At 32.2% G+C, this 22,606-nt stretch overlaps 1 protein-coding gene across 1 annotated transcript in view; it reads right to left on the bottom strand.

Moving 5' to 3' along the window:
• The window catches only part of LOC130450939 (lachesin-like), a 214,605-nt gene extending 192,441 nt beyond the window's left edge, over positions 1 to 22,164 (bottom strand). The window contains exons 1-2 of the mRNA XM_056789689.1: positions 22,085 to 22,164; positions 19,492 to 19,535 (exon numbers count right to left, since the gene is read on the bottom strand). The gene's annotated coding sequence lies outside the window, so the exon portion shown is untranslated. The remainder of the gene's footprint in view (positions 1 to 19,491; positions 19,536 to 22,084) is intronic.
• Between the last annotated feature and the right edge of the window lie 442 nt (positions 22,165 to 22,606).

Genomic DNA, 22,606 nt, shown 5'->3' with positions numbered 1-22,606 from the left:
CTACTGAGTGTATGTGAAAATATAAAATTAAAAACGGAAAATATAAGATGATTGATATTTTCAACAAATTCGGCGCATTTTTTATTCCATAAGTTTCAGTCTACCTCTTCAATTAAAACGTGGGGGAGAGCTGGAACATTTTTATAAAAAAATAGCTGTGAGTCCGATACTGCTTAGTTGATTTTTATAAAATTGATGTTGTTTCGCAAAACAAAATATATGAATTCTAAGCAATTTAATTAGCAACGAATTTAAATAAAAGCATAAAAGTTTAAGTAGATCTTTGAAATTAAACTGAATTGACATTGAAATAGTGCAAACTGTATGTCGATATCTCTTTTTTCATCCAAAATATCTCATATTAAATATGTGACTCAATTTTTTTCGCTTATTAAAAAACAATAGCCCACCTCTATTTTTCTCACATATTAATCATATCTAAAAAGCAATTACATCAAACTTGCGATAACGTTGTTAATTTACAATTGCTCACCCAGTGCAACTAGGATATCAATAGAATTTACAATAAAATCAAAAATGTGTGAAAAATAATGAACATTGATTTGATTAATGGATAAACTAATTAAAAATTACAATTTTCAAAATGAAAAATAATCTGTATACATAGAAAATAATATGTTTGTAACGTGCCTGTCACCATAATAGACTATCAAGATTTTTAAAAGGGATTTTCCAGCCTTTTAAATTGAGTACAAATTTGCATATAGATATGAATATAGATTATTCTATAAAATCTTGACTAATATACTTATTTAAATATACTGCATATTGAAAATGAAAAATCACGGGAAATTTTACATAGTAACAACATATTATGATCCTCCAATCAATGCCATTTCAAAATAAATGCTCTAGTTAGGTTTTGCTTAAACAGTTAGAATAAGAAGAATTTTAAAAGTACCGGAAGCAGTATGCTATTTTCTCCAAGCTCTCACATTTTCTCAGCACCTGTTTTAGTCAGTTTTACCTTGTTTTGTATTCGCACTTGAAATATTTCACTGTTTCCGTTACTTCGTCGTAATACTTCCAATTCCTTCTATCTACTACATTCAAATGTTATCTCACAAGGTCGTATCCAATAAAAATTTTATAACAACTTTAACAACCCTAACTTTTTTTTTCATAAGCTGATAATCAGAATATATTCACCAACTTTACCTCTATCGAAAGTATTTAGAAATAAAGAAACAATGTAAACTGTGTCAAAGGAATAATTATTGTGATATTTTCAGCAACGATAATAAGAAAAAAATGATGTCATATTCTAAGAATTTCATAATAAAATTATTAATTGGAATGTTACAAAAAATCTAACCAATTTAGTCTTCCAGATATTCAATATACAAATATTCAAACTACAATTTATCTCAACTCTCCAAAAACTATTTTTATTTCTATTGACACCTATTATGGAAGACCAACAAATAATCCCTAATCAACAATACGGCTTTCTAAATTACATGGTATGATAGAGTAAATCCGTAGAGAAGTAGAAAATATAAATAAAGCCTTTGAAAGAAAAACATTTGTATGAGCATTGTTTCTACATATCAGCCAAGCCTTTGATAAGATTTGGCACGAAGGATTGTTATACAAAATGAAAAGAAAGCTCCCATGACATTTTTACCTATTATTAAAATCATATTTGGAGGATAGACATTTTTTGTCAAATGTCATGATGTAGGGGATTATACCGAGTCAACTCACAGCAACCACAAGAATGTATACTCTATCCAATTTATCTTCCGGATCTGTAAGGTCACCCCGTAATTTGAGTTTATTTAAGTTTCTGTTGTTCAAATTTATTGAAAGTAATAAAAATGGATAATTTCAATTCACGATTAGTAATAAAAATGAACAATTTCATTTTCGTTACAACAAAACAAATTTTAAGGCCTTCAGTAGCGAGTATTCCCTCCTCCGGCAGTAATAACCGCTTACAAACAACGATGCATTTGGATTAAATTTTGGATCACAGACTGTCCCATTTATGCACCACCTAACCTAACCACTCTCAAAACTCTAGAATTTCTAGGGACCAGTACATGTCTCCGTAAATGTCTCCCCGTTTCATCCCAAATTTGTTCAATAAGATTCAATTATAGACTGCAAGTAGACAAGCAAACTACTTGATTTGATATTTTGTAACTATCAGAGCAGTAAGGGGCCATGCATTATCATGCATAAAGTTTGAGTCGTCGTCAAGAATAACCATAAATTATACAACATGGTATTCTAGAGCCTCTGTCAGATACCTGTGCGTTGCCAACGTTCTATTCTTTACAAAGACTAACTCCGTGCGAGCGTCGAAAGATATGGTATGGTATACCATAACTAATCCTCTACCGAAAGGAAGTCGCTCGACAATACACTCTTGAGCATATCTCTCGCCTCGTCGTCACCATATTTTCACATGTCTATCTGAGTCCGTAAGAAAGAATTGGAAAACAATACGCGATTCCAATCCACTATTGTCAAAGCAAGTTGTTCTCCGTGCAACATTCATCCTCGCAATCCGGTGTTCTCAGGAAAGCGGTGGTCCAGTGGCTCTAATTGAGAAGATAATCCAACAGTATGGAGTTTGCTCCTAACTTTCCATTTACTTATGTTAACATTTCTCAACTTTTGCAGATGATTTCGAAGGAAAACTGCCGTGACCGTCCGGTTCTCAACCATGTTTTCGCGTGAGCCAGTCAATCTACTCGTACCGCTGCCATACCGTTGCAAACTGAAGAGACGCCAATGCTTAATGCCGTTTCGCATTGACCCCGGTCATCTTAAATCGCTACAATTCGTGCCGGAACTACAGAATTTATGGTCATTGGCACAAGAATAATTTGCAACAGACAGATAAAACGCAGGAAACAAAAAAATATGCTGATAATGTTTTTTAGAAATTTAGGTGAGGGTCCCTTTTTTCTCAAACGCCCATCAAACCAACAACAACTTTTTGCTTATTCAAGCAATCAGTTAGGAAACTATGGTTATATAAAATTTCTAAAATAACTTCAAATTACGGAGTGACCCTAATTTTATGCTCGGCAGTGTATTATACGAGGATGTATTGATATCTAGTTAGCCTAGACCCCGAAAATATCGATGCAGTTCATGACATGATTTGATCAGACAATCCAGAAACAAAGCAACAATCGATGGAATGGCAACACTCTGGTTCTCCAAGATCTAAGAATATTCGCCTACAAAAATCTGCTGTAAAAGTTCTTGCTTCAGTTTTTTGGGATTGCCATGGAGTAATCATGATTTATTTTTGGATTAGGGTGCAGTAATAACTGAAGATTACTATTCGACATTCGAAAAGATACGGAAAGCTATCCAAAGGTGTTTTGTTTTTACAGGGCAACGCCCCTGTACACAAATCTCATGCTGCGTTGCTAAAAATTCGTGATTTAGGGTTTGAATTACTAGAACACCCCTCTTATTCACCAGATTTGACTCCGTCCGACTATCATCTCTTTCCTCAACTGAAAAAAGGTTTGAAAGGTCGAAAATTTTCTTCCAACGAGGAGGTAATAAAAACTGTGGAGGTCTGGTTTGCAGAACAAGAAGAAATTTTTTTAAAGGTCTAGAGACGTTGCAGGTTCGCTGTAATAAATCCAATTAAGAGGAGAATATGTTGAGAAATAAAATATTTTGACATTGAAATTTTGTTTGATTCTATAGTAAGCTAAGAATGTATCCTCGTATATCAAATACTTTGTAAAATTGTTATATTGTTGAATTTAGAAAATAGTTTAAAAGGTCATCAATACGTAAAAAAATTTTAAAACTACATCAACATATCGTGAGATATAACAATTTTTGAAACAGAGTCACCTAAAAAAAAGAGAATTTTTTTAAATATCTCACATACATAAAAACAAAACAATTATCTATGGTAAAATATTGACTAATATTTCGATAAAGAACGAGATAGCGGGGAACGTCAATTTTTACCTATTTTCTATAAAAAATACCTGAAATTCAGACGTTTTATCAATATAAATGAATTTTAGTAGTAGCATTTATTAAGTGAGTGAAATGATAATATTGATAATTTTTGGATTAAATTGTGTAAAACGGATCAATCAAACCATTAACATATTTGAATATAAATTGTATATCTGCACAGTTTCCCTTTTTTCTATAAGAAGATTATTGAGGTTCTGTCGAATAATATGTTTTTGTTAGTATCTTGGAAAATATTTCCTCATAACAAATGGGATAAACTTAGTTTCAACGACAGATAATTCATTTATATGAAAATGTTCTGTAGACTCCAAGTAATCGATCAATAGCTATTGATATAAGCTACATATAAAAAGCGAAGGATTCGTACAATGTTATGAATCGGAAGTAGTAAGTATTTTTGATCCTAATTTTTTATCGACATATGAGATACATATGAGATGTATTAATTCCATATATTTCTGCATTTATCTTTGTTTAGTAATATCGATCTCATTTCTCGAAATTTGAAAAAAGTATTCTGTATGCAAATTAAGATTTTCTCACTATCTGTGATCGGGATCATTGAAACATTATGAGGACCTCTTCACATCACGTTATTTCATTCATGTCATCAATTCTCTTTATTACTTTACCATACTTTTATATTGTCCCCAAAAATACGAAGGTAACTACGAAAATAATAAACATGTGTAAACTCAATCATAATCTTTAATAGGTTTTATATGATTCACGTATGCACAACCCAGAATCGGACAATACCGATGCGGATTCTGAGCTGGTCAATCGACAACAGACCAGATTTCATGCTACGCCAGTGTTTGAAAAGTGCTACTACTACAACGTCGACACCTTCCATATTATCTTTGAAATTAGGCGGCAGATGATAACATTCTAAGACCGAAACATTACCAGGCTATGAATGAACTACACATACCAAAAACTTAAAACTTTAATTGAATTGACAAAGATGACAATGTAAAAAGTGGTATGTCACTTCAAAATACAGAATGATATCTCAGTCCTAATCGAAACAACAGAAGGTGTGAGGTAGGGTGACGCGCAGGTGCTGGCCTCCGCAGACGACATATACTTGACCTCTAGAACCCTAAGAAAAAAAAACAAACTATTCCAAATTTTGAGAATAGCGTAGAGAATATGTAATAACACATCAATGCAAAAGAGACAATGTTCAATGAAAGTGCACAGGGCTAGAAATGTGGGCCAAAATATTACAATTGGAGAATATAATATCGAAGAGGTGAATGAGCTTATATACTTCGGAGCCTTGGTAAATCCGAGTAATGACGAAAGTAGAGATGTAAAAAGGCGTATAATGCTTGCCAATGATGTTATTGGATTGGACTGACAAATGACTTACCTAGAACGGGTCTGTCAAAATCTATAAGACGTTAATTGTGCCAGTTTCAATCTATGGCTCAGAAAATTGAACCCTAATAAAAACAGATGAGATGTTACTATCGACCATCGAGAGAAAGATACTGAGAAAAATTTAAGGGTATATCCGGAAAAATAACATCTGGAGAAATAGATATAACTTTGAGCTTCACAACTTATACAGAGGTTCAGGAAACAGAGACATATATTTTTTATGTGAAAAGGAAGCACAAGAGGGTAAACCCTATTACACTCGACTAGTTAGAGTGGTGCTTGCCGTGTGGAGATGCTTGTAGATATTTATCTTGAATTTCTGTTGTAGGGTTCGAGAAATACGTGCCTTTGTCTATAATTTCACAGGCTTACACTTCTCCAAAGGAAGGAGTTTTGATAAATCGAAGTTCTAGGCGTCTGCAGGCGAACTAGGTGTTCATGAGCCACATTTGCCTTTCTAGTAGATCTTGCAAAAACTGATCTGGGCGGGATTATGTTAGACAGCTCAGAAGAGCATCTGCCGTGGTAGTATCGATAAAACAGAGTCAGGTCGACCACCATTCTTCTATGCTCTACACTGTACAAGTTTGTGATAAGCTCTGAGTCACCTATAAGGCTCTCTTCTATATTGAGTCAAGCATTCTTAGGGTACGCTTGGGAGCCAAACTAGAAATGTTCGAGAAATACTCAAAAGATGGACGAACCTGTGCCATGTAGAGGATTAGAAGCTGTTGCGGGATATATAGTTTTTTGATCTTAAAAAGGGCTCTAAGTTATTGTGAAGCTGCCTTACTTAAATCGGCCATGTGACTATTCCAGGACATATTGCTTCCACCCTCAACAGTCAACAGGTGAATTTGCGGTGCTGGTGAATTTTATGTTCAGATAGGACCGAATCCTGGGTCGTTGATGCATTGAAGTCAGGTTTATGGGGCGGACAACAGTATAATAAAAACAATCAAGATTGGCAGGCTTAGATGGGCAGGACATGCAGCAAGCATCGACAACAGTATGCCCACAAAAAAGAAATTTAAGACCATACCAACGGGCAGTAGAGGCAGATGGAGACCAAGGCTAAGATGGTGAGACGAGGTTTCTGAAGATGCTACAAATATTGATACAGCAAACTGGATGGTCCTTGCAAGAGATCGGAACGGACGGCATTCGAGGCTAGAGAAAGTCGATGCCCCCCTGTAAGACTATAGCGCTAGTGATTATAAATAGTGTTAGCAAATATATTGCTTTTTTCTTGTGTAATTGAAAAGTATGATAAACTGTTACAACTATAGATGTTGAAAAGAGCAATGATAAACTTTCTCAAAATTATCTGATTGTTATAATAGTTTTGAATTAATCAATAAAGATAGTTCATTAAATTAATATCTTCTGTATAATTCATATTTCAATTAGATGAACAATTGAATTCATGCTATGTATTTTCATGACGAATTTCTAATAATAGCAGTTATGGACACAATCTGAGTAATACGTATCCACAGCTCGTATTATATATACATTAAGAGATATAATTATCTGCTAGCAGGTGCCCATTAATATTAAAATCAGATGAATTCATATAAACACGTGTATTTAGAGATAGTTTTTATTAATTGTGTAAGTTTTAAAAAAGTTCTCTCTTCAAATAGGAAAATTAATCAGAATTTGACATGAAAGATCAAAATTAAAATCAGATTCAGCTTCATTGCAATGCGAATCTTTCTCACACATTGTGACATGTTATTTGGCCTGTTATTTTTTCATATTCTGTTGTCTACTTCTTGTGGATCAGTAGTCACTTCTGTTGTACACTTTCCAGTCAATTCGAGAAGTTCAATGAAATATTGGTGTCAACCATCCTAAAATCTCCTCTATCTACAAAGATTAGATTAGTGTTCTTAGCTTTTCTGTATGTAAGAGCATGAGTTCCTTTTTATTCAGATCTGCTCTACCTACTCGTTTTCTTTTCAATAGTTCCCATTTTATTTTTTTTCCGCCGATCTACACCTACTGGTTTAGGTATAATCAATGACGTAAGAGGTGCACAATAGTCATTTATTAATAAGCATTACTGATCTGACAGGAATCCCTGTTGGATGCACAAAATCCAACATCAGGGTTGTTGGTCTGATGGTCTTTTAGAAGACTACCTTTAGTCATTCGTCGTGATATGTTTTTTCAACATGATGGATGTCCGGCACATTATGCCCTATATGTTCGGCATTTTTTAGATCAAATATACACTGATGGATGTATAGGACGTGGAAGTTTATTTATTTGGCCACCCAGATCACCAAACCCAAATGCGATGTTATTTTTTCATATTCTGTTGTCTACTTCTTGTGGATCAGTAGTCACTTCTGTTGTACACTTTCCAGTCAATTCGAGAAGTTCAATGAAATATTGGTGTCAACCATCCTAAAATCTCCTCTATCTACAAAGATTAGATTAGTGTACTTAGCTTTTCTGTATGTAAGAGCATGAGTTCCTTTTTATTCAGATCTGCTCTACCTACTCGTTTTCTTTTCAATAGTTCCCATTTTATTTTTTTCCGCCGATCTACACCTACTGGTTTAGGTATAATCAATGACGTAAGAGGTGCACAATAGTCATTTATTAATAAGCATTACTGATCTGACAGGAATCCCTGTTGGATGCACAAAATCCAACATCAGGGTTGTTGGTCTGATGGTCTTTTAGAAGACTACCTTTAGTCATTCGTCGTGATATGTTTTTTCAACATGATGGATGTCCGGCACATTATGCCCTATATGTTCGGCATCAAATATACACTGATGGATGTATAGGACGTGGAAGTTTATTTATTTGGCCACCCAGATCACCAAACCCAAATGCGTAAATTTTCATGTAAGGGAGCGAATAAAATATCTCGTTCACATCAATAAATCTTCGACAAGAGATGATATGATTGAAATAATACGACAGGCAATACAACTAATTTCATTTGTAGAAAATTATGTTATTTTGGGCGGATATTTTTTATGGTACACCGTGTATATCCCTCAAATATTCCGTATATTTCACGACTAACTAATTAGAATAACTTAGAATAAAAGTGGAAAGCGTATTTCTTACAAGCACTAAATAGGAATAAATTGCAGTTATTGAATTGATTTTTAAAAAGGACCTGTTCTCATTCAAGCCATAAATATATTTCAAAAAATGCTCATACAGTCGGTTTAATTCAAAAGTTACTTGAACCGTAGGTACGGCTACTATTTATCGCAGGTATCTGCAGTAGACTTTCGAAATTGCAGAAAATATAGAACAGGCCGTTTTTTATTCTCATTCACGAAACCATTTATGTGAGAATCAGTGAACCCTTACTTTAGTGGGTCCGTTGTTTGGTTTAGAAATAGATTTACGATGCACTAATTACTTAAATTACTTTTTTCCTTTTTCTATAGCCAAAAGATTTTGCCGATTACTCAATATAACTTATTAGTTGTTCTTATGTTTATCGTATATTGTAAAAATTAATAGATAAAATAGAATGTATGTAAACAACAGATGATTTTGAAAGAAATTATAGGGTTGTTAATAAAAAATCGACTGCATTATTGCGAAACAGTACATATATACAGAAATAACAACGAATAAATTATCAAAACAAACAGTACAAATCCGTAACAATTGATAACTTTTGCTATTTTACACAGTTGAGATATTTGTAATTCTACCTTTACTTTGAATCTAAAATGTAAAAATAACTCTGTCAATTAGATATGTATTGTCATCTTTTCAACTATGTAAACAACATCCGAGGTCAAATTAGATAAACCAAGCTTCACTGTTTCAATGCAAAATATAAGACCAATTTGAATCAACTCTAAACGTGTGGTATAAAAGCACCAGTTAGACAGGATACCCATCTGATTCAACAATGCGTGAGAAGAGCTTATTCAAATTACGCAACAGATAAATTTATGTTTGCTAACTGGAATAAGTGTAGGCATCTCTTGAAAACTCTCCTATAATTGTTGGTGAAAACTACTGAAAAAATCCTAATTTGGGCTCTGGTCACAGAAACCAGAATCTATTAAGAACACGTACCCAACAATTGTTGCTGGAGCACGAACTTGGCACAAGTTGAAAAAAACAGAAAATTGCCTTTTTATAGGTTATATTGAAATTATAGCAGCTTCACTGAATCAAACACATTGATCAAATTATATTGAATTCCAACTAAATACTAAGTTCAAAATATTGGAGCGTCACAAAATTTATAACTTGAAACTCAATATTAATTTTATGATTGTATGAGATTTCATTACTGAATGGTCATGTCCCTATTTACAAAATTTCACCTACTTTTAGGTTATTCACTCTTTTATCCTTGATTGCAAGATATTCTGTTTTTTCAAAATTCATTATAAATTCTTCTTTCTCTTACTTCTCCTTTAATCTCTTCACCATATAACCCGAATTCTCCTTATTCTGTGCTATGATTACTTATTCGTTCGCAAAATTTAATATTCATTTTTAATTGAAATTCTCATGTTCCCGCACTTCTTCTTCCAATGTTTTAGGGTATATTATATGAAAATTTTAATCCTTTAGTTGGTACAAAACCGTTGAGTTTCCGTTATATAGATCTATCATTGCTTGCATTATATTCTTGTCTTATGTCTCAATTATAAGCACTCCTTAGGTAGATAAATGTTAGCTGTACATTTCTGTTTCTGACTTTTTTTTTCTACAAATTGTTGAATTGCGTAGATGTGAATTATTTTTGACCTACTTGTGTGAATCCTGCATGTTCATAGGAAACTTAAAATCAATTTCTATGAGTAATGTTGAATTAGATGAACTAATTTATTCTGGATCTGAATAGTTTATTTTTTTAAGTTCACTTGCATCACAGCTGCACAAAATTTGAGTAACAACTGGATAGGAAAAGCGAGGAAACCTCTGCCTAAATAATTTAGTTGGAACTATGTATTTAACAATTCAAAAATTGTTACTCTTGATGAGTCGCAAATACAAGTTGGTAAATTTACCGAATATCCAACACTATATATCCGAAAACAAAAAGGAATTGATCACAAATCAATCATTGAACAGATACTTAATTAATGAGAATCGTCAAATTTACAAAAAAACTTACTTTTGACAATATTTAAAAACAATATTTTGAACTTGAACCAATTGGAATCAACTAAGGAAACACAGCATTGCTTTTCTTGAGCTTGAAATTTCTATAAATATTATGATATGCGTCCAAATAGGTTTTGTACATTTTGTTTTAGGAAGTCACAGCATTTTTAAGTTTCTACTTTTTCATATTCTCATAATACTCTAGATTCGAATGTTTCGTCATTCGATAAAATTATTTTCAACCCCTTGCAGAAAATTAATCGATCATTTATGGAAATAAATAAATTAGTCATTTAGTTTTCTTCCGGATATTTTTTAAAAATCTTGTACTCTGAAACGGCTCATGGTGATATGCAAATAAGTGTCATACTGTGAAAGACGGAGATAAAAGTTTCCAGAAAACTTGAAAGAGCCTGAATAGTTCAAACGTTATTTGATGATTGTTAAAAAAAACAAGAAAATTGCACAATGTTTTAATGGATACTGAATTCCGTTGTAACACTAAGAAATATGTCAAAAACAATTGAGCAGCTGGAGAGTTGAAACTATTTTATTTTATTCATCCATTATATTATAGAGTGTGAAAAATATTCTTATCCTTCTGATTGAAAAATCATATTTATATGAACTCCTACGGTGCCTCTATTTTTTTCTATGAATGCCAATCTAACTGTTAAGTACCCTCTTCGTTCTAAAAATAAAATACAATTCATCGAATGATATCAATAATCTTCAGATAAATTCAATTACCCTGTTAGCTCTAATTTTATTATTATGTCAAAGCAAGATGCTATTTGAGTTAATGCAAGAACAATAGACATCATTGTTTGCTCCGCCTGTTGCTATAATTTATTAATAGCTCATTAAAATTACAGTTTGGCAGACTTAATCCCCTATTAGTCCAGTCATATTACACCTCGGTATGATAAACAGTCAACTATAAACTTGAAACTATAAATCTTCTTTTTGATTTTCTCAAAGTTGTCCTAATCTTCAACCAATCAACATTACAGGTAACGAAAGTAGTCTTCTGGAAATATCTCGCTTCGTTGGTTCCTATGCTATTTGCATTATATTATAAAAAATTCTCTATATCAATTGTTCCAAAATTTTGGACACGCTTACCTAAATACAACATAAATTAATGTTTTAAAATATGAAATGAGCGTTACATATCGCCTTTTTATCTAAGAAATTAATATCTGCATATTTTGTACTAAAATCAGCTTTCAAGAAATTAAAGGAGCCGGTCCTGTCTAGATGCATTGGAATTCTAAAATTTGGCAGAATGTGGCGCCTTTGATGTACATTGGGAATACCCGGAATCCGTTTGATTTGTGTTTTATATATGTTTTTATAATATCAGGCGGTTTATTTACATTTTATCTTTCGAATAATTTCTAGGAAGGTTTATTTATTTATTTGTTTTGTTTCTTTATTCTCTAGAACTTTTACAACTTTTAGTGTGATATATAAAGAGTTGGCATAGTGAACAGAGCGAAATATGAAGTAATCGAAGAATTTGAATAAATTAGTTAAGTTAGTTAAGTGTAAGTGTTAAGTGAATTATGATAAGTTAGTTAAGTGTATGTATAGTGTTCAAATAGATTAAGAACGTAAGAGACAGTGTTTATTAATTCACTCTACGGATAGAAACCGTATAATTAAATAAGAAAAACATAACTCTTAGAAAAATTCATTCTCTAAAATTTTCTTGATGAATTTATCACAACCATAAAAAACGAGATATTAGCGAGATGAAGGAATTTAGAGATAACATTTGAAACGCGAATATAAGTCTATACGAGTTTGTAACTTATTATGTCTAATTCTAAGTTTGACCCTCTTTTGACTGGGCTATGATGCCCTTTTAAATCCTACATTTTCAACTGTCGCTCTTTCTTATTGTGATGAAACATCATTGGACAAAATCATAAAATTACTGTGAATAATCATTGTTTAAACTTTCACAACAGAATACCATTTCTGAATTGCCTTTTGTTTTCAGAGAGGACAACATCATTTTCAAAACGTCTCACGTCTTAACTCGTCATTTCATTTGTTCTAGAATATTTTAGCCTATGGTTCCTGATATTTAAAAGTAAATACAGTTCATGTGACGTGTAATTTTCAAAATGAATCAATTCGAAATATTCTAAAACAAGTTAAATACATTCGGTTCGACTTTCTAAGGAATAAAAATTGATAGCATAAAATATTTCAATGCTAATTGAATACAAATGACATAACATTTCAAGGAGTTATCCCTCTTTGAGGTTAAATATATATATTAAGTGGAGAGAGTCTCTTATCTAGGGGCGGTCGCGTTGTTAGAAAAAATCTAACTTTTTATGATTATCCTATATAGATATCCTAGAAATTTTTCAGTATAGCTCTGCCGCAGAAATGCCTCAAGGCCAGTGTTAACCGTGTAGCGCCTCTCAGTTCAACGTTGTCTACAGTGAGGTGATGATGTTTGTTAGATGAAATCTAACACGCTATCATTAACGTATTAACTTTTGTTAGAAAAATTCTACCGACGCGACCAAGTACGTCAGCGCGAAATATCATGTAAGCTGCTTTATTTTTTTATAACATTACTATTCGGGTTTTATTTCCATATGTCTTCTTTACGTATGGATTTTGTTATGCAGAGTATGGATCCCAAAACGGAACAGCAGCTTCTCAAATGGTTTGATGGTGAAGAAGCAGTGGATTCAGATGGTGACGTTGACGAAGCTCCTTCAGTTCATGTAAATAAAAATACCGATAGTGAACAGTCAAATGAGAAATTTTGAATGTTGCAAATATGAGTGGTAGAGTTCCAATAATGGTTGGTGAAAATGGAATGGAATGGCCTGAAATGCACAAGCAAATATTATAACAAAATTGGCAGGAGCTAGTAAAAATGCCACCACGAATTTGTATTGCTGGAAATTATTTTCCACCGATTGACGATATTGTGACTCATACAAATCAGAAGCTAAAAAACATTTAGAAATGGGAAGGGTATCGCCTTCTCACAGATTAAGATGAGATAAATGCGTTTATTGGTGTTTTGTACATAGCAGGTGTCGGCAGAAGTCATCATATACATACGTTCAACTTTTGGAAAAGTGATGGAACTGCTCCAGAATTTTTCACTGCTGTAATGTCTGAAAGACGATTTCACACTTTGTTGCGAGGCCTTAAGGTTTTATGATAAGTGACTACAGAGAAGAAAGGAGAAAAATTGATAATCTGGCTCCAATACATCTATTGTTTGGATATACTAATCAGCAGTATTCTGCTTGTTACCCTGTTGAAATTTATAAAAGATTTATTTTTTGTTATTAGGTTTAAAAGCACATTATAAAATTACATATTCTGTTTCTTTCAAAATCCTCTGTTTTGTATTTTCTAATAAATATGAAAAATATATTTATTTGCCACCGTAATAAATTTTTGTCTTCAAATATATTCATAATAATTATGTCTTTAGCGAAGTGTGAAGTAACAAGTAAGCATATTTTATTAAAATGTAAATAATTGTGCAGTTCCTTAGTCAGTTATTTATATTTTTACCATTTGTTGGAATTTATTGAAACGGTTCGGAATGAGCACGGGCGCCAAAGCAACCAACCAGCTGCCAAATCGTACTTTTATTGAGCTATTAATAAATTATAGCAACAGGCGAAGCAAGCCAGGATGCCTATTGTTCATGCATTAACTCAAGTAGCATCTTGGCTTGACATAATAATGAGATTCAGGCTGATATGGCAATAGGATTTAGTTAAATAGAGGTGATCAATCACCGCTCTCCGTGTCACTGCATTGAGAGTGGCACGGCGAGGCGGCAAAAGAGGGAGCGCGGGTTAGGGATATCCTACTGTTGGGAATCTCAACCGGCACCTGAGTCTCATAGACTGACTACGTCTCTTCTCGGAACGTAAACGTGAAACAGGAACGTAAACGGATATATCTGCTCGGGATTCGCTTGCGATGGAGATGGATAAAATACGCATACACGAAGACGGAGACTGAATAGTGGCGGTGGTTGTCGGATACAGGATAAAAGTGACGTGCAAATTACGATAGTTTACAACCGTAATTATTATTCCTTTGTGGTAATTTTTTTTAAATATTATTCCACCAGAGCTTTATTGAGTTTGCACTATTCATTCGATTCTTTTAAAATCTTAAAAAAAACCATTAATACTGCCTCATTTTTTAACCATAATGTCCAACTAAACAGCTACTACTTGTAACACATTATCACAAAGCCTGTAAAAATTCTATAATTAGGCACAGCTAGAAATAATTTGAAAAATTGTCGAGTTGATTGGATCGTACTATACCTCATTATAGATACAATTGTCTCATATTCATTCAAAGTTATATGGTCACAGGCAGTATGGAACATCACATTGCTATTTTTGCGATATAGACTCGATATTGACCTCTGGAAATTGTTCTGATAGACCATTATATCTTTACTTCATAAAACATATTTCATTTTTATCAATATTAACTTAATACGATCAAAACTACTTGAAATATAAAAACTATCAGGACTTTTTCGGAAACTACGATCAGGTAAACCTGATCATGATGTTCGGAAACTAACCCGGATCACGTTCACTGTTTTCGGAAACTAATATTTTAATCGGATCGTAGTCCTATGAAAGGATCTTTTTCATCCTGGTAGACCAGTGGGAAATAAGATCAGCTGATGGGTTGTTTCGTTTATTGAAGTTTTTTAGAACTTTAAAAATTGTCAATTCCCCTTCTATGATTTTCCTTGACTAGAGGTTTTTATAATTTTTGCCATTGCAACATAAAAATAGCCCATTGGTTTCAAACTTTGATGCAAAATGTGAGTAATTCGTTCAATAACAATTATTATACATCTAGAATCGTTTCCCAAAGTGTGGGTGGGTCGCGACTCGAGATGAATGTATGAAACCGTCAAAGTTGAAACGCCTTTTAAACACACTGTATTCTGAGTACTCTGATAAGCCACTTACTAATTAGAAAAATAGATTGATTGCTGCTCAAAAAAATGAAAAAAAAAACACCAGTCAAATATATGAATTACTGTAACATCTTCTTCCAAATTAATAGCTGAAACTGGGTGCTGGAGTAAAATATTTCTCGTTTTGAAAATTGTTGCAATGTTTGGCATAAATTGAAAATATTTATTTACGGCGATACCGTTATCAAATGATACATTTAAACGAAAATTGATAAACATTTATAAGAACAAGTAAAAAAGAGCAAGTTTCTTTCCTTGCAGACAGATCGAAGCACATATATCGAGAATAATGCAAATCTATTATTTCATCAGAGAACTACCGACATGGTAGTACCGGTTCGTGATTAAAAAAGTGAAGGAAACGCTGTATTATACAAATGGATAAAATATCATGTAAAAATTTGAAAAAAAAGTAATGCACATAGTAGAAGTAAAAGTAACAAAAATCACTATTGTTGAGCATCAAGTGTTCACTAAATATGTTATAATTATGATTGTTTGAATTACTGTAAATCTTGTCATGTCAGAAAGAACACAACGCTAGGAAAAACCCAATATATATACAAATCGGCTTACAAATCGCTCTCCGACACCGACGTCTTCCTATTTCTAGCCGCCATCTGTCTCTATCCTGCCATAGCTCTTCTGTTAGGTCTCTCTCCTGCATTTCCTTATCTATGCCCTTCCTCCAACTTCTTTGTGGTTTTTCTCCTCTCCTTTTTCATTGTGGTGTCTACTTTATGACCAGTTTAGATATTCTGTTGTCTGACATTCTTTTACATGACCATACCAGATTAGTTGTTTGGTTTTGATGTCATCGATTAATATGTGTCTGACTCCCATTATCTCCCTTATTCTGTCATTTTTTATTTTGTCCTTCTGGATTTGACCGCTACTCTCCTCTGGAAGTCCATTTGTTGAAACAGTTTTAAGGATCTTCTTATATAATCGTTTTTTGTGGGCTTTTGATATTTTTTGCTCCCGTAATATTTAATTCATCATAGATATAGTTTTTCTGCCTTGTATATTTCTTTTTCTGTGTTGGGTGTTTCTTCTTGTGATATTTTTGTTCCCAAGTATTTTTATTCCTTGTAGTGATCTATGTCTTTACTGTCCTCCAGGTCGATGTCTAATGCTGTTGCTAGGATTCACATACATTCAATTTTCTTACATTTACTTTGAAACCCCATTTTCTGTACTCTTCTGTGAGTTTTCGAGTCATGTAGCTTAAATCGTCATGATCCTGTGCAATTACTATTTGATTATCTGCGAAGCAAAGCATGTATAGTGTAGTGTTGTCACTGAGAAGTATTCCCACACCTTTGCAGTTCCGCTTCCACATCTTGAGTGCCTACTCCAAGTAGATCTTGAATAGCGTTGGCGAGAGGCAACATCCTTGTTTTATAACTATCATAATTGGTGTTTTTGGAAATTATTGGTATATTGAAATGTTTATACGGTCTACTCGTCACTCATTTCCGTGAAAAATATTGTCAATTGTGGGTAATTGAGGTGGAGAAAGTTGATTCTATATTTGTATGATCTATTTTTTCTAACTTTTCTAAGTTATTTGAAAATTGAAACGAAACGAGAGTTTCAAACATAATTTTTCCTTTGACGGTAGGAAAATATTTGCAAATGAATACCTACATATTTAATTTTATCATAAACATTTAACGAATTATACATCAATGCGAAGAATTCATGTGTACAAGCATTGACGAGCTTTCATTCCTAGCCGCAAAAATTTCAACATTGTGAGGACCAACATATAACATTCAACGTTCTTGATTCATCCAGACGTGAATTCCATATGCACATTCCATAATTAGACTTAAAACTTTGGATTCAGGCGGATTTCAATTGTTACAAATCTTCTTCAAAATAAAATAATACCATGTAATGTTACAATATTTAATAACGATTATAAATATCAAAAAATTAAGCAAATCTTTATTACTGAATTTTCATTGATGATAAATTTTGTTATACCATAATTTTTCTTTATATATCCAGAATTTCGTAATATTTTTACAAAGCATGAGATTGAACAATTATCACAATATTAAAATCATTCAAGTCGTATCTGTATTTCACATCAGACTTGTCTGTACCTAACAAAAATAAACAACTGATTTGAGATGAAACATGGAAACTACTCAGATATTAGATATAACACAGCGAAGAAAAATAGAAGAATAAGGACGAAATAAGAGGATATTTGACAGGATGATTCCAAAGAATAACGTTGGAATAAATATAATGTTGATTATTACACTAGTGACACTAGAAATGTACACATAAAAAAAGAGTTTATTCCATGAAATGAAACGCGTATTGAATGAATGAGTAAAAAAAGAAAATTGAATACACAGAGATAGATACAACCAACGAAAAAGATTGCGGGAATGGAACAAATAAAATATGAAGAGCTCCAGATAACAGCTAATTATACTAATTAAAAGTAGATAACATTAAACAACGTTAAAATAAATTTTTTGAAACCTTTGGTGATAGTCCCGTATCTTCTGAAAAAAAGGTTCGAATTATAAAAGATACCCCAAAATTCAGAAATGAGAATTTTCAACTACCTGTAAAGCTGTTAAAATTAAAACTTTCACAAGTCTTCATCAGGAAAAAATTAAATTCATTGAAAAAAATGCTCAATATCAGAGTAACAGAAAAGTAAACACTGTTAGATATGCATTGTAATTATCTTAAAATTATGAAACTAGATTATAGAAAAGAAGATGAAAATGATGATTAGATAATTTGGAGAAGAAGAAAAAAAGAAGACTCCTTGTTTTGCAACATGACTCTTGAGGCGGATACATATAATTTATTTATACTATGTTTTCTAAATATTCAATGAAATTTGATTTGATTTGTATATTGAATTTAGTATTATTTAAAATATTGTCTGAAATTTGAATTTGGTCTTTTGTACTTTTAAGACATATTAATTGCTTCCAAGAAAAATCACGCTATACGGTGAAGCGTGAGAAAATGAATTTTTCATAATGAACGGATTGAATTCATAACTAGCTATTTAACCAAGCAACTTTGAATAATTTCTGGTCTTTAATAAAATCCTAAATGTCTAGAAAACTAACCACTCAAATCAGAAAGAAAGGAACGGGTATATAGTTCATAATTACAGAGGGTGCTTCATAAGTAATATCGGTATTCATATGTAGAAGTTCCTACGACTTAATTTAAACCTTGTCATTACTTGTTGAGACTATTCTCTAATTATATGAATAGTAATATTGCTTAAATTTCTTTTAATAATTCTCTCTTTGTTTCTTAATGTCGCAGAACGTCTTGTTTTGTGTTTGGTGGAATTATGAAGGTTAAATGCACTTAGAAATTGTTCCAGATGGTCGAGCTATCAAAGCCGAGCTGTATAGTGGAAATTTGTGGCGAATTTATGAGGTTTTATCCAGGTTTAGTTAACCGAAAACGGGTTCTTTTACAAAACATAATGCTAAACCACATACTGCGAAAGTAAAACTGGATAAGATCAAACAACTTGGTAGTATTGAACTCTTACCACATCGACATTTAGTATAGATCTCTATGACTATTTAAAAAACAAAGTAAACATTGGAAACCCACATAATTCATGAGGCAGCCTCTATAATTTAGTGGACGGCCAGGAATTGGTCTGATAGGCTTGTGATTCTTAGCTTGAAACTATCACAGGCCGATGTTTTAAAACAAAACTAATGAGGCAGTTTGACTTTTCAACGTCACTGGGTATAACAGTTCTGACGCAACTGTTAGACTTTCTCACTTTTTTATCTTATACTTTGACATAGAGATTTTGTTAAGTCGAGCAAAAGAATAAGTATATTTTAAATGGATGTTTACATGTTCATGAGAAACCATTCATACAATAATTTTATACATATATGTATCCAAAGAGGATTTTTTGGAAAAAAATTCATGGAATCGAAAAAATAGAAAAAAAAACTACTCACCTGCCCCAGAATGAAAGTTTCAGAATTAGGCTCGAACACTTTACCTGTAAAGTATGTTGAGAATTTATTGTTACCAAAATTTAACAACATCAACAATAAATGTTATAATTCACAATGCGATCGGACCAAGAACTAATTATTATTCCGATTATTACATTTTCATACATATTATGATATTAGAAAAAATCATACTAATAGTCCAATTAAAATAAATCCTGAAAGAGCTTCAACGTAAATAGGAATAAAAATGTCTTACACTCAATAGATATTAATTTAATACAATTCATAATACATATACATGCACCGCATCTTCCGGGTGTACTAAATTTGCGTTCTTTTGTGTGCCTAATTAGAAAAACTGAAAGAAAAGGACGTTCTCCCTCATACTTTTAAACAACTTTGTGAAAAAAAATTAGACGTTCAATAAGAAAAGATTATCTTCATATAAGAAAATTTAGGAGATCATTTTTAAATTGTTGTTGCTTGAATGAAGCATTAATGGCTCTAGTAATAATAAATGTCATTTTGTGATATTAATTCAAATTAGTAAAAAATTATCGAATTTATGACAGCTTTAAGCTGTTGCGGTCACTCGGTTAGACCCAAAAGTTTGAGATAATTGATAAGCGCCTGCAAACAATAGTAACAATCTGCTTGTTATAATAAATTGTTAGCAAAGACAAAAAATGTGGCTTCATGTTAATCTGAAGACACTCTCACAATAGTTGGATAAAAGCGATGATCCGCAAAGCCGGACTTGTATTCGAAAAAGGCCATGTTGGGTATTTGGTATAATTTCAGAGAAATTGTTGATTAGGAACTCTACTCTGTGTTTATTTCACAAATGGGAAGGTTAATCACAAATTTGAGAGAGTAAAAGCCCGTGAAAGGTGACGGATATTGTTCTATCCAATCACAATGGTATCCAAGCATTGGACACAAAGGGTTAAAAGTAATATATTGTTGATTAAATGATACCATCTAATATAAAAAATTAGAATATATTGAATAACAATGGGGAAATTGTTATTGAATTTCCTTCCAGATTGATAATTATAATAAATTATCCCCACAAACTTATTAACTCGCAAAGATAGAAATTATTGAAAATAAGCTCGCGTGATCCGAGAGGCCAATATTTTTTTACAATGTCATAAAATTCTCCCGAGTTCGTAAATTTCCCTCTATTTTTTTGTCTTTGTACTTGGAATTTCAATTAAAATAGCTGAGCTAAATCTTTAACATTACAAGTTTTTATGTTAACATATCATTTCCCTACTTTTTCACATTTTAAGGGGAAGTATTTAAAATTTTGTGTACAAAATATATGTTGGAAGAACGCTTAGAATATCATCTTTTGTTGAATAATAAAAAAATCTTCCCTCAACTGCTTTTTTAAATTAGTAAGTATCTTCTAAATCTAATTTGGATTGATTTGAATTGAAATTAATCTCGAATTTCAGATTTTCCAATAGATGTCAATTTATACTAAGTATATAGAACTGAAAATACCATTTGCAAACTATAAATGTATGAAATGGTATCAAATTCAATGGTTAGTGGAACAAATTTCTAAAATAAAGTGAGTTTTTTAATATGATGCAATGCAATACAGATTTCATTACTAATCGAATAAAAATAAACTAAATCAAGAAATAAGTGATTAAATTACCAAATCCAAGTCTCTCCCAAATTGATAATTTGTCTCGAAATGGTTTAGTGATAGTTTCATGTTCAAAAATGAAATAGGAAGCTTGTATTGAGAATTTTAAATTAAATTAAACTTGATCAGTTCAGTTCAAAACCAAAAGACCTAAATTTTATTACTTTCCAGGTTCTCCTCATAATCCACAAACACAATTTGAATAGTTCATAACTTTTATTTGAAAATATATGATTCCCGTTAGTCGGAAAAATGAAATCCATTTTCATTTTTATCAACACTAAAATTAAAAAAGTATATTCCAATCCTAATATCTCTTCTTGTAAATAACAGATATATATTTATCAATTATTTATCCAGAACAATAAGTCAAAGCTAGTTTCTGAAAAAATATGGTACAATAATAATATAGAACTTTTTATCGTTAGAAAGTTTTTCATTCCAACCTATATAATATGAAACATTATGAGTCCTAACAAAAGTTTGTTGAACGCGATGCAGCGTTACCGGTTATCCAACAGAAAGAACAAAAACCAAACTTTTAATTTTTTCATCTGTGAAAAGATCGAGATATGAGAAAATATTAAGTAAGGAAATACTTTCATTTGAAATGAATTTGGAGCGAAATGAGTTTCAACAATGCAGAGCGATGCAGTTTTTTAGTGCAACGAAGTACAATTCATTTTCCGATTCTTTTGTTAACCATTTTCCGCTCCGTTTAATTAAAAATAGTTATGTGGAGCCGCACATTTTTAAAACAAATTGTTTATGGGTTTACGTCAAAAAAGCGTACTCATAAATTAAGACTGATATTATAACTGGAAAAGTTGTTGGAAAGTATTTAAAAAGTTTTTAAATGGTGTATGGAACAATGAAAAACCACGTTTATGAAGGAGTTAGAATAGGGGAATGAAGAAAAAGTGAGCTTACCCCAAAAGCACAGTCAAATAATACCGAAACGGCACCAGACACTGAAACGGCACGGGTTTTCCCTCGGAAAACTTGTCTATAAATGTGGCCGTTATAGCTTAACCCGTCGCACAGTCGCGTGCTGCCTCTTGTAAGCGTGCGCCTTGTCTGACCCCTCTCGACCCTCAAACTCCTGTTGCTTCTTTCAGTTAACTGTTCATCTAGATATACCTATCCCCGATGAAAAATATCTCAAATAGCCCATAATGTGCTTATAACGTCACTTCATAATTCACCTAATCTCTACTTACTTCATTAATAACAGAATACAATCCTCAGCGGAATTAAAACTCATACAAATCTTTAACGACTTTATAACAAGTTTCGCTTGCAGTTATATCTCAATATTGATGATATAAAACTTTCATATGTAACCACAGCGTACAAAGAAAGCTCAAATAAATGTAAAATGTATTTGTTATCTGTTGATGTGAATTTCTACCTTTTCTTTCAAACTATGGCTTTATGTTATAACAGCCATTC

Source organism: Diorhabda sublineata, chromosome X (genome assembly GCF_026230105.1).
Source record: "Diorhabda sublineata isolate icDioSubl1.1 chromosome X, icDioSubl1.1, whole genome shotgun sequence".
Taxonomy (NCBI): Eukaryota; Metazoa; Arthropoda; class Insecta; order Coleoptera; family Chrysomelidae; genus Diorhabda; species Diorhabda sublineata.
The sequence above is the reverse complement of the archived record's forward strand: the minus strand, read 5'-3'. Positions and strand labels throughout refer to the sequence as shown.